The sequence below is a fragment of the Pan paniscus genome, chromosome 6, assembly GCF_029289425.2.
Source record: "Pan paniscus chromosome 6, NHGRI_mPanPan1-v2.0_pri, whole genome shotgun sequence".
In the NCBI taxonomy this organism is placed as follows: Eukaryota; Metazoa; Chordata; class Mammalia; order Primates; family Hominidae; genus Pan; species Pan paniscus.
Genome location: NC_073255.2, coordinates 25,294,922 through 25,308,762, shown reverse-complemented (window position 1 = coordinate 25,308,762; position 13,841 = coordinate 25,294,922).

Below are 13,841 nucleotides of genomic sequence, written 5' to 3'. Positions count from 1 at the left end.
TCAGGGGACCCTAGGTCATCCTCGCTTCTGACCATCTGGCTCCAAATTCAGGGGTTCTCATTACCCCTTCCAGTGTGATAATTTGCTAGAATGACTCACAGAACTTAGGAAAGTATTATGCTTATGATTATAGTTCTATTATAGCAAAAGACATACCAATCAGAAGCAGCCAATAGGAAAGATGCATAGGGCAAGGTCTGAGATGGTCCTAAACACAAAGCCTCAGTTGTCCTGTACACAAGGAGTCAGCTCGTGTTACCTTCCAGCACATCAATGTGTAACAATACTTATCACCAACCAGGAAAGTTCATCCAAATTTTGGTGTCCAGAGTTTCCCCTGGGATTTCATTATGCACGCTTGATTGATTGAATCATTGGCCATGTGGTTGAACTCAATCTCTAACCCCGCTCTCCTTCCCAGAGGATGGACTGGTATCACCTAGCTTAAAACCTCAACTCTCTACTCATGTAGTTGGTCTTTCTTTACATCTGGCTTGACCATCACTGTGAATCACTGAATTAGCTTAAACTATCAAAGAACCTACCAGGAGTTAACTCATTAGTATAAGCACAGGTGTGGTCCCAGAGGCCCACCGTGAATATCAGAGACACTCCTAACACTCTGGCAGTTTTAAGGGTTTAGAAGATAACTTCCAGTAACCACAGAGAAAAGCCAGCCAAATTCTTCATTTGACAAAAGGAAACCAAACTATAGGAGAGTTCCCTCATAAATAAAAGGACATAGAAGTTTGACATAACATTTAAGTTTTTAGAATATTTGTGTAATTATGAATACCTGAATAATTCTGGGGCACAAATTCTGTCTGTGCTTAATGAGCAAACTTCAAGGTGAAAGTATGGCATTCATTGCCCCAAATAGTAGCAAATTGCATTTTGAAGAGCTTTTTTATTTCTGAGAGTTTCAAGTAGCCAACATCCATTTTCATTAAACAAAGAGTGGCTTGAATTACCAGGACAGCAAAAAATTATGGAAGGTGTTAGATGGCTTTATGCGATAGAGAATATGACAATTTTTTTTGGTAAAATGTAAAAAAAAAAAAAGTTTTATTTTGATTCAAAATATACCTCACTGTATAAATTAATCTAATTTTTTGAAAGTAAATCAACATTTATTTTGACTTATTTTGTGTTAATCACCATCTTGCACAAGAAATATGGTCCACTGAAGGATACTGAAAAACTAATATGTTCCAATCTATGATTAAGACAGTGATATTAATTCACTGAGTTTTATATTTAAATGTTTACAATTAAATATTTGTATAATGCTAATTTTATTTCTTTTTTTCTAACAAGCTACTTTACAATATATGGAATTTTAAGGCCTGGCTGCTGAATAAGCAAATCACAGATATTGTTCACGTGGATCCAATTATGAAATAAGTACTTCCAGCTTTATATTTTAGGATTTTTCATTTTCTACCTAAACATTTCCAAAACATTAGGTGGTGTTAATCTTATTTCATTTTCCAAAAAGATAATCACAAAAGGTATTCCTGAATTACTTTGTAAAGTCTTAGCTCTTTGAGCCCTAAAGCAAGCTTTTAAGCTTTAGTCTTAAACAGTACCTAAGTCTAAAGGTAATCATTTTCTCAGACATTTTTAGATTTCAGAAAGGTACTTCCATTTGGAAAACCCCCAAAATAATTTTTCCTCAAAGATATTCAGGAAGATGGTTTGCACAAGGGCATATTGATTAAAGAAAAAAAGTACTGACATGAGAATTAAATGTGGCTGGAAAAGTCACTTAAACGAAAAGCATGTAAGGGTTTCTTCCACTTTTCTTTCCTTCCTCCCTTCCCCTCTTTTCCTCTCCTCCTCCTTTCCTCTTTTGCTTATTTTCAACCATATGATGCTTAGCAAGAGAGAAGTTTTAAGTTTGCAAATAGTAGACATTTCTCCTACTTGTTATTTATAGATATTTAAAATGTTGTTATTCGTGTAACTAAAGTCATCTCCTTGTTAAGTTTTAGCACCTTTTGAAAAAAAAACATTCAAAAATGTTAGATCACTAGAGTGAAGAGTAATAAAGCTTTTTATTTTTGTTTGTGTTAAGTTCCAGAAGCAGGAAAATGCTTCATTATTTGGTTGGGTAATAATGAAATCCAGAATATTCTACTATTCATATTCCAAGCATGCAGCCCTGCGCAATTCAGGAAATGTGCGGGTATTGAGCCAAGCTCCTTGTAAAAGCATTTCTCATTTGGTTCTTGTCATCAAGTGAAGTGGAAGCAGTAGGCAGATCAAGACCTGGGAAAGGGCCAGGGTGATGAGTGGAAAGGTCACTTGAGATCAGGGCCTTCCCTAATAATCATTGCAAAAGAAAGGACACTCTGGTATTTCTCCAGATATTAGCAACTTTGCTCATATCTGACCTCCACAGGCCTAGAAACAATTCTCAGCTTTTTCTTTCTCCCACTACATTCCCTGCTTTCTCAGTTAAGACATCATCTTAATTAAATATCCTCCTAGAAAGAATGTGATTAGTGAATTCACACTAGTAAGTTAAAGTGACTGAGAAAAGCCAACTATCTCCTTATCCTCCCAAAGGATATTACCCCTCAGAGATGACACTTTGGTTCAAAGGAATAAAGGTTTAATAATAAAATTTTAAAAAGGCAAAAGAGATGATGGCCATTTTGTAGATGATTTGATTATAACCTGGCCAGCAAGAGAAAATAACAGAAAAAGATTAGAACTAAAAGAAACAGATGAGATATGATAACAGATTTATAACAATCAATAACTTCCTTAGATATAATTTATATCTAGTTAAAATAAATAATGATGAGAGAGGGTGGGGATTTTGTTTTTATTGAATAGAAAAAAGGAAAGTTTATAACACATCCAGGAATAATCTTCCAAAGCATGTACATGGCCTATGAATAAAGCTGCAATAATATATTGAGAGGTATAAAAGAAGAGTTAAATATGCAGAGTTATATAAGATAAACTTGTACAGGAAAACTACTTTTGTTTTTAAAGAAGCCAATTCTTGCTAAATTAATTTTTAAAATCCTAACATAACTACCAATAGGACATTTTTTGGGGGGTGATTAAAATAGTGAATGCATGTAAGGTGCTTAGAATAATGCCTGGCACTTAATCATTTGTGTTTCTCCTTTTGTGAATTGTTCATGTCCTTTCTTGATTTCCCTATGATGTGTTTATCCCTTTAAATTAATTTCCCCAAGGTCACATAGCTAGAAAATAAAAAAAAAATCATTCTAATCTTTTCCTCATCTATCAAAGGAAGATAATAATCATATCTACTCCTAAGGTTATTTGAAGTATTAAATGAGATTAGGTAGGCAAAAATGCTTTACAGAATGCTTGGAACATGGTAAGAATTCAATGTCATTTAATTTAAAGTATTGTTGTATTTACAACTGGTTTATAACTGTTATAAATATTGAATGCATAGTAGTATTATTTTTTAAAGGGATAAACGTCATACAGAAATCAAGAAAGGGCATGAACAATTCACAAAAGAAGAAATTCAAATGATTGTCAGGCATTTATTCTAAGCACCTTACATGCATTCATTGTTTTAATCCTTACAATAACTCTATAAGGTAGGCACTATTATTATTTTCATTTTTATGAGATGAGGAAATGGATGCACAGAGAGGCTAAGACACTTTTGCATAATCACACAGTTAGTAGCATAATATTTATTTCTCAGGCTGTTTCAGTAAATATAAAAATATAATTTGAAAATTCACTTGCACGTCAAAAAACCTTTTAACCTATTTTAATAATTACTTTATTATTAATAATAAAATATTAAAATGTATTTTGATGGAAATTGATTAAATTATTTCCTCTCATGCTCACCAAACTTAAGAAAAGTGTAAAAACTAAATTTTTTTGAGTGACTTGAGTCATTCTATTTTATCTAATTTCTCCTACTAAAGAAACTACAAACATTTGGTGCTTGTGGAGAAGGGAACTGGGTGACGGGAGATAGGATTAGGAGGAACACTTTCAGAAACTGAAATCTTTTCAATAATGGTCTAAAATACCAAAATTACTAGTGATAAAAATAATATTAAATGAACAAGCTTTGGAATCAGGATTATGAGTTTATTTCATAAATTACAATCAACTTTTAATTTATACAAAAGAGAAGAAAATCCCTCTGTAAAGTTCAGTTCCACTATTTAGATTAGGAGGGCATTGCATTGATATGGCTTTTATCCCACTCTTAATTTTCATGACTAAATAATCTATGACATAAAATATTATAAAACCAGCTACAGGTAATATGCCATTCTTTTTCCCAACAGAAGAAAACACTTAAAGATATTAAATATGTAAGAATCCTTTGCCTTTCACAGCTTCCCCTTGTTGGGTACGTGTTTCCTTCTGATAAACTACATGTTCACAGTCAAGTGACACTGATTAAATTATAATGCAAAAAATTTTGTTCTCTTTGTCATATTCCTTTATTAGAGAGCTAATAACCAATTGAATTCCATTAAAAGTTAGGGTTTGGTAATGATAAGCAAAAAATAAGTAAATAAGAAAACTAAAACAAAATAATAAAATGGAAAACCAGCAACCTAAAGACAGTAAAAGAATAGGAAATTATATGTAGAAAATTCACCTACTCGTGCTGGGCACTGTGGCTGACACCTGTAATCCCAGCACTTTGGGAGGCCGAGGCTGGCGGATCACTTGAGGTCAAGAGTTCGAGACCAGCCTGGCCAACATGGTGAAACCCTGCCACTAGTAAAAATACAAAAATTAGCCTGGTGTGGTGGTGGGCACCAGTAGTTCTAGCTACTTGGGAGGCTGAGGCAGGAGGATCACTTGAACATGGGAGGCAGAGGTTGCAGTGAGCCAAGATTGTGCCACTGCACTCCAGCCTGTGCAACAGAGTGAGACTTCATCTCAAAAAAAGAAAAGAAAAGAAAATTAGCCTACTCAGTTAAAAAGCCTCAGGTATGGGGAGGCACTTCGTAGTTTAGACTTACATGACACTAAGAGGTTCTAAGTGTGAGGAGCTCAACAGTAGTATCTGGAGCCTGCTGGGATCCTTACTTACGTGTGGCGGTTCTTCTCCAGGCAGAACAGCAAGGCTGAGAGTCCACAGTGGAGATGGAGAAGCAGGATGTTTTAAGGGAATGACCTTGATGCAATGGTAATCTTCCAGTGTACAACCAGGAGAACTATCCCAGAGGTCACAGAATAGAAAGATTCAGAGACTAAACTGAAACTGTAAAGTTTGTGGTTAATTGAATCAACGTAAAACAGAGGGAGATGCAAGAAAAAAGATATGGTGTAGGTGAAGACACCGGAGAGGGTAGAGGGTTAAAAGAACCATGCTATGTGAATTCTGCATCACGCAATGTTTCTAGGTCTTATCTCTCTTTCCACCTTATCAGCTCTCTCTATTGTCTGCATGATTACAAGAACCAGGTTTGATTGTGAGCAAGGGACTCAGCAGATGGACAGTGCCTGGAGTCAACACTTGCACTGTAGAAGAGACACAGGGGCAAATCGGCTTGGTCTCAGCAGTAGCTTCCACATTAACTTACTGAGCAGCTGTGGATTCTATCTGCACATCTCAGGCAGAGGATACCTGGCCAGAATGGGTGTCACCAGTGAGTTGAGGCAATTTAAACTCTCGTGCCTATTCAGTGTCCCATGAATATTATATTTGGCCTCTCTCTTAACTCATCAACATTTAACACACCATGAATTTTTGCTGCCTTTGGGCTTTCCATCCTCACCTTTGTTTAACACACTGATGTGCTTCTTTCTTTCCCTATGTCTGACATAGTTCACAGGTCATTAACTTGCTATCTATGCTTAATACCTACTATAAGCTTCTGTGTCTCACAAGCTCCTTTTATACTTACATTTATATTGAGTATTTCTTAAGAGTTGTATCAACTCTATTTGCTTTTCTTGTCTTTTACAAAAGAATTGAATATTGTTAAATAACACAGCAGACACCCCTTACAAGGAGGAAGGTATGAACAGAGACGAAGAGCTTGGGGATGTGCAGAGGGTGGACTTCTGTGTGTTTGTGGAAATTAGTTCCACAATGTGGATTGCCCTCTGGGAGCTGACAGGGAATGGGCAAGGTATTCCTCTTCCCTCTGGGTCCTTCCTATATTCCCTCTCAGTTCTAACATTCTGGACTGAGTCTCTATTGGTTTTCATGGATGATTTATAGCCAGGCACTGAAGAATACTCTCTACATAGCTGTATACTTTAAAAACAGTCCTTTCATAAGCTATGTTATGCTGTTCATTCCTGTACCATTACTTCTTTCCCTGGAGCTAATAAATTATTTACTTTGCATCCACAAGGCTTAACTAGAAAAACGTACCAAAAATCAGAGTGTCCAAGTATTGAAGAAAGGGGAATACAGACTTTCCCAGGCAGATGACTCCTAAATTGTTCAAGGTACAATTTAGACACAGTATTTTGATTGTGAGTAAGACATAAAACTGGAATTCATCAAGCGTCCTAGCCTGTCATTCCTATGACTACTCATTTGTGTTTTCTGTTCAAGCCATACATTTGATTCTGACCATTCAGCCCTGTAAATTCCAGCTGAACTTTAGCTAAGTTCTAATATAAGAGAGAAAAATCCCCACTATTACTTACAGTATAAGACTTTCTTCTTTGTTTTTCATCTTGGATCATGGAAATCACCAAAGTTTTACTGTTGTGTCTTAAGATTCTGATCCGAGGGGGTGGGTAAGTGCTAATCCAATATATTTGGTAATTTCTATTTTACCAGGCAGTTCCTCTGTAGTATGTCTGCCACACTAAGACAAATACATTTTAAAAATAAATATTTTGCAATTTGAATTTTCTTATCAAGGTAACTTAATAATCATCTGAAGACTGTTATTAAGGTCAAAAGCTGAAGATGTCCAGACGCATAAGTAACAAAATACTTCCATGAAAACAGATGCCAGTTTCATCATAGGAAACCTGACTGCCAAAAGCTGCACTGTTTCGAGTTACATACTGTTTTAATCCCAAAAGTTGGTTTTAACCAAGGTGTATTTTATTCTTAATTTTTAATGGGAACCAGTTTTCTATATTTTCGATAAATTTTTCTATTTGGAGAAATTACGAGGAAGATTATGAGGAAATATTCAAAGGTTTTAAAAATTAAAGTTTCTTTTTATGAATATTTGATAATGAAACTGGTTGTGTAAAGTGATGCAAAATAGTGCTAAATTGATGTTAATGTGTTTTTGTGAGCATGTATTTTAGAATTTGTGTACTGAATAGCACTTTTCCTTGAGTGAAAGGAAGCTGAGTGTTTCTGGGGTGGGAAATTACAGAGCAGTGAAGATTTCAATGCAAAGAATAAGTATATACAAGATAATATATATAGTTAAATTCAGAAATGTCAAATAGGTTTTATTTTTGTATCCCATGTAGTAAAAAAGCTTAGCAAAGTGGCTCATACAAGGTGCTACTGTGCATTTGTTGAATAAATGAATGTAACATTTTACCTTATTATTTTATCCATGTTTTTGCAAAGAATTTTGGGTGAAACAAGAGGTTCTCTTTTTCTCTGCAGTAACACACAAGGGAAAAAAGGACCACAGTCTTCCAGAATTGTTCCAAGAACATTAAGGAAGGGAGGAGGATTATCTGTGATTATACATTACTGGAATCTCCCCAGAACTAAAGCAATTCCCTGTGTTGTTGTCCTGGGAGAAAAATACCAACTGTGATCCTCAAACATCATTCTACCCTGCCTCCTAAGTACTCTCCCCCACTGACTCTTGTCCTCACTCCAGGCCTCCCTTACCCTAGCAATTTCTCCCACTTCTTGACATGGCTAATGAAAAATGGATTGGAAGAGTGTTCATGTCCGAATGATTGGCCCGTAGAGACAGAGTTTAAGTAATTAGAGATAGCTTCATGGAGGAGGTGGAATTAAAGAGATGGGGATTTGATAGGTGAAGGAAAAAGAGCATTGCATGTCAAAGGTTAAGCAGCATAGTGAGAAACCACAGCTTAGGGGTTGTGATTGCACCTCCTGCAACATATGGATGCATAGGTAGAGTGAGGTTATACCATGGAGGGTTTTTAAAGGAGTTGGGTTGGATCAGAATTCAAAATAATCAATAAATATAAAGCACCATATCAACAAGCTAAAAGAAGGACAAAAGCCATATGATCATGTCAATAGAGGCAGTAAAGGCATTTGACAAAATTTAGCATCCATTATGAAACAACTCTCAGCAAATTAAAAACAGAAGATAATTTCCCCAACTTGATAATAAAGGGAATATATAAAAAGTCTGGAGCTGGTAACTTAATAGTGAAAGTCTGAATACTTTCATCTTACAACTGAAGACGATGCAAAGATGAAAGATATCTGCTTTCATCATTCCTATTCAACATTGTACTGGAGGTCCTAGCCCCAGATGATGGCTAGGACAGATGATTTATACAATCATCCAAAACTCTACAAAAAAGCTACTAAAATTAATCAATGAGTTTAGTAAGGTCACAGGATAAAAGGTCCATGCATGAAAATCATAATTCACTATAGTGACAATAAAAAATAAAATTAATAAAACAGTACCATTAAAATAGCACTAAAATATCAAATACTTAGAGATAATTCTAACAAAGTATGTGTAAGATATGTATGTTGAAAGCTATGTAAAATTAGTAATAATAGGTTCAGGGAGTACATGTGCAGGTTTGTTACGTGGACAAATTATGTGTTGCTGGAATTTGGTATACAAACAATTTTGTCACTCAGGTAATCAGCATAGTACCTGATAGGTAGTTTTTAAAATCCCCATCCTCCTCCCACCCTCCACTCTCAAGTAGGCCGTGGTGTCTATTGTTCCTCTTTTTGTATCCATATGTACTCAATGTTTAGCTCCCACTTATATAAGTGAGAACACGTGGTACTTGGTTTTCTGTTCCTGTGTTAATTTACTAGGATAATGGTCTTCAGCTGCACCCATGTTGCTGCAAAGGACAGGACTTCATTCTCTTTTTATGGCTGCATAGTATTTCATGGTGTATATGTACCACATTCTCTTTATCCAGTCCACTGTTGATGGGCATCTAGGCTGATTCCATGTCTTTGTTATTGTGAATAATGCTGCGATGAACATATATGTGCATGTGTTATTATGGTAGAATGATTTATATTCCTTTGGGTATATATACCCAGGAATAGGATTGCTGTGAGGAGGGTCAGGATCAAAATGGTAGTTTTTTCAGTTCTTTGAGAAATCTCCAAACTGTTTCCCACAATGGCTGAACTAATTTACGGTCCCACCAGCAGTGTATAATGGTTCCTTTTTCTCCACAATCTCGCTAGCATCTATTATTTTTTGACATTTAGTAAAAACATTTAGTCATCTATAAGCCATCCTGACTGGTGTGACACTGTATTTCATTGTGGTTTTGATTTGCATTTCTCTAATGATTTGTGATGTTGAGCATTTTTTTCATGTGCTTGTTGGCCATGTGTATGCGTTCTTTTAAGAAGTGTCTGTTCATGTCCTTTGCCCATCTTTTAATGGGGTTGTTTGTTTTCTGCTTATTGATTTAAGTTCCTTATAGATTTTGGATATTAGACCTTTGTCAGGTGCATAGTTTACAAATATTTTCTCTCATTCTGTAGGTTGTCTATTTACTCTGTTGACAGTTTGAGGGTGTATTTGTTTCTGTTCAGAAGTTCTTCAGTTTAACTAGGTCCTATTTGTCAGTTTTTGTTGCAGTTACTTTTTCCTAGGTTTCCTTCTAGAGTTTTTATAGTTTTAGTTTATACATTTAAGTCTAATCTATCTTGAGTTGATTTTTGTGTCAGGGAGAGGTCCAGTTTCAATCTTCTGCATATGACTAGCCAGTTATTCCAGCATCATTTATTGAATAGGGAGTCCTTTCCCCATTGCTTGTTATTGTCAGCCTTGTCAAAGATCAGATGGTTGTAGGTGTGTGGCTTAGCAGGCTTTTAAAATAGAAACTGAAAAAAGTATTTAAAAATGTATATGGAAAAGCACATTACCTAGAATAGCTAAAGAAATTTTGAAAAAGCAAAGCAAAGTTAGATGATTCATATTACCTGATTTCAAGATTTACCATAAAACCGGAGTAATAAAGCCAATGAATTTTTGTAGAAGGCTAGACATATAGAACAATGGAATAGAAGAGAGCCTAGATATAAAAACATGCACATGTAGTTAATTGATTTTTGACAAAGGCATCAAAGTTATTTCACGAAGAAAGAATACTGTTCCTAAAAAATGATGCTGGAACAATTACACATTTGAAAAAGGAACTCAAACCATATTAAAAAACAACTCAAAATGGATCATGTGTCTCAATGTAAACCTTAAATTTATAAAACTTCTGGAGAAAAATGTAGGAAAATAGCTGATGACCTTTTACTCTGCAAAGATTTCTTAAATGTGACACCAAAAGCATGAGCCAAGAGAAGAAAAAATAGACAAATTGGATTTCATCAAAATATAATACTTCTCTAGGAAGATGTGATAAAGAAAATTTTTTAAAATGTCAAAAACCGGGAGAAAATATTTATAAAAACTTATCTTACGAAGGACTTAAATCCAAAATACACAAATGACTCTTTTATCTGAAGTAACAAAAAACAAATAACCAAATTTAAAATTCAGACTAAAGGTTTGAACAGATATTTTTCCAAAGAGAAGATATGAATGCTGTGTTATCTATTATTACATAACAATTTACTACAAGGCTTGGTGTCATAAAATTATGATAAACATTTTTTATCTCACAGTTTTTGCAGCTCAGTAAAAGAGGAGCAGCTTTGCTGGTTGTTCTGATTTTCATTGACGTTGTAGTCAACATGTTGGCCAGGGCAGGAAGTCATTTGTACCTTAACTGGGGCTTGAGGATCTGCTTTCAAAATGGCTCACTTGCAGCTGGGTGCTGGCTATTGTCAGGTGGCCTGTGTGCTTTGTCACATGGATCTCTCTATAGAGTTTTTGAACATCCTCATAACATGGCAGCTGGCTTCCAACAAGGTGGGTGAGCCAAGAGAGATCAAGGAGGAAGCACCAATGGCTTTTATGACTGACCTCAGAAGTGACACACCATCATTCCTGCATATTCTGTTTGTTACACAGCCTACTAAATTCAGGAAAAAACTACATAGGATTGTGAAAATCAGTATCTAGGGATCATTTGAGGGTTCATTTTGGAGGCTGGCTGCTGCAGATAACAAAAAAGCACATAAAAGAAGCTCAGCACCTTTAGTCATTAGGGAAGCACAAATTAAAACCACAAAGATTCAGTAGTACGCACCTACTAGGATGGTGTACTAGTCCATTCTCATGCTGCTGTAAAGGACTGCCCAAGACTGGGTAATATATAAAGGAAAGAGGTTTAATTGACTCGCAGTTCTGCATGGCTGGGGAGGCCTCAGGAAACTTACAGTCATGGAAGAAGGGGAAGCAAACACATCCTTCTTCACATGATGGCAGGAAGGAGAAGTGCTGAGCAAAACGGGGAAAATCCCCTTATAAAACCATCAGATCTCATGAGAACTTACTATCATGAGAACAGCAGCATGGGGGTAAGCACCCCTATGATTCAATTACCCCCCATGTGGTCCTTCCTATGACACATGGAGATTATGGGAATTACAATTCAAGATAAGATTTGGGTGGGGACACAATCAAACCATATCAGATGGCTGTTTAAAACCTGACTCTACAAATGCCTATCAAGGATGCTGAGCAACTAGAACACTCATACATTACAGCTGGGAACATGAAATGGCACAGGCACTTTACAGAACGATTTGGTGGTTTCTGATAAAGTTACCATACACTTACCATTCAATCTAATAATCCTACTCCTAGGTATTTAAATGACAGAAATATAAACACATGTCTGCACAAAGAGCTATCTGAGAATGCTTACGGAGCCTTTACTCATCATCACCAAATATTGGAAAACTGCAAATAGTCACCAACCAGTGAGTGGATAATCAAATTGCAGCACATTCATACAGTGGAATCTTACAACTCAGCAATAAAAATAACTACTTGTACATGCAAACATGGTTGAGTCAATAGCATTATGAAAAATGAAAGAAGCCATACACAAAAGAATACATATGAGATAATTCCATTTATGTGACATTCTGGAATAGAGAAACTATAGGGAGAGAAATCAGATCAAGGGTTGCCAGGAGCTGAGAGTAGGGAAAGAGGATTGATTACAAAGGGGTATTGGAATATTGATGGAAATATTCTGTATCTTGATTGTGGTAGTGGTTTCACAACTATATAGGCACATTTGTCAATATCTATCTAACTATACTCCTAAAAAGTGAATTTTTCTATAGAGTAAATTATACTACAGTAAATCTGACTTCAAAAAAGGAAATGTAATTTATTTATTTATTTGAGATGGAGTTTCCACTCTTGTTGCCCAGGCTGGAGTGCAATGGCACAATCTCGGCTCACCGCAACATCTGCCTCCCAGGTTCAAGCGATCTTCCTGCCTCAGCTTCCCAAGTAGCTGGGATTACAGGCATGCGCCACCATGCCTGGCTAATTTTCTATTTTTAGTAGAGATGGGGTTTCTCCATGTTGGTCAGGCTGGTCTCAAACTCCCGACCTCAGGTGATCCACCCGCCTTGGCCTCCCAAAGTGCTGGGATTACAGGCGTGAGCCACCGTGCCCGGCCGGGAAATGTAATTTAAATATTATGCTAGCTTCCATATTTTAATGTTTCTATGAAAAGATTAGTTTTGGGTCAATATTAAGAAAAAGGCTATTTTTTCTAAGGGGAATTAAAGTAAGAAAGCTGTTGGCTATTTAAGAGAAATCAGTGATATCATGGAAAGGGAGGTATGTTACGGTTCTTCAGAGAAACAGAACAAACAAGATGTGTATTTTCAGAGAAACAGAACAAACAAGATGTGTATTTCCAGAGAAGAGATCTATTTTAGGGAATTAGCTATGTGATTCTCGAGTCTTGGCAAGTCCAAATTTTGATGGAGGCAGCTGGCAGGCTGGAAACCCAGGAGAGTTGCAGTTTGAGTCCAAAGGCAGTCTGCTGGTGAAATAGAACAGCCGAGGCAAATGAAGTCCAAAGGTAGTCGCTGGAGAATTCCCTGTTGCTCTGCAAGCTCAGCTTTTTGTTCTCCTCAGGCCTTCAACTTATTAGATGAGGCCTACTCACAGCATGGAGGGCACTCTGATTTACTCAAAGTCCACAATTCAAACGTAAATCTCATCCAAAAAACACCCTCACTAAAACATCCAAAATAATGCTTGACCACATATCTGGGTGCTGTGGCCCAGTCAAGTTGACACATAAAATTAAGCATCACAGGATGGAATTGGTTGACTGGAAGGGGCATAAACAGCCTTCTAAATTGACAGATATGTTAAGATATAGTGGTGGGGTTATGCGGATGTATACATTTGTCAAAACTCCTCAAGCTGTAAACTTAAGATTGGTGTGTTATATGGTATGTGAATTCAATATAATGAAAAAAAATTCAAAAGTGGTCCTGGGCAGCTATGTCATCACTGATATGATATCTCATACAATGTGTTTGTATGTGTGTGTGTGTGAGTGTGTGTGTTGTGTGTTAAGGATGGAAGATAAGTGATAGAGAGTTTCCCTCCTGTAACATTTTTCTCCATTTGCCTCTTCCTTATTCTTGAACCACCCACACCGATTGTGAAACTCATTGACACATTCACCCATCAACAAATTTAAGACCGCATTTACTTTCTCTTCAATTCTTTGGAAGTGTGTGCGTTTCTTCTTTTATTCTGCCCTTTTTTTTTTCAAGTGATTGC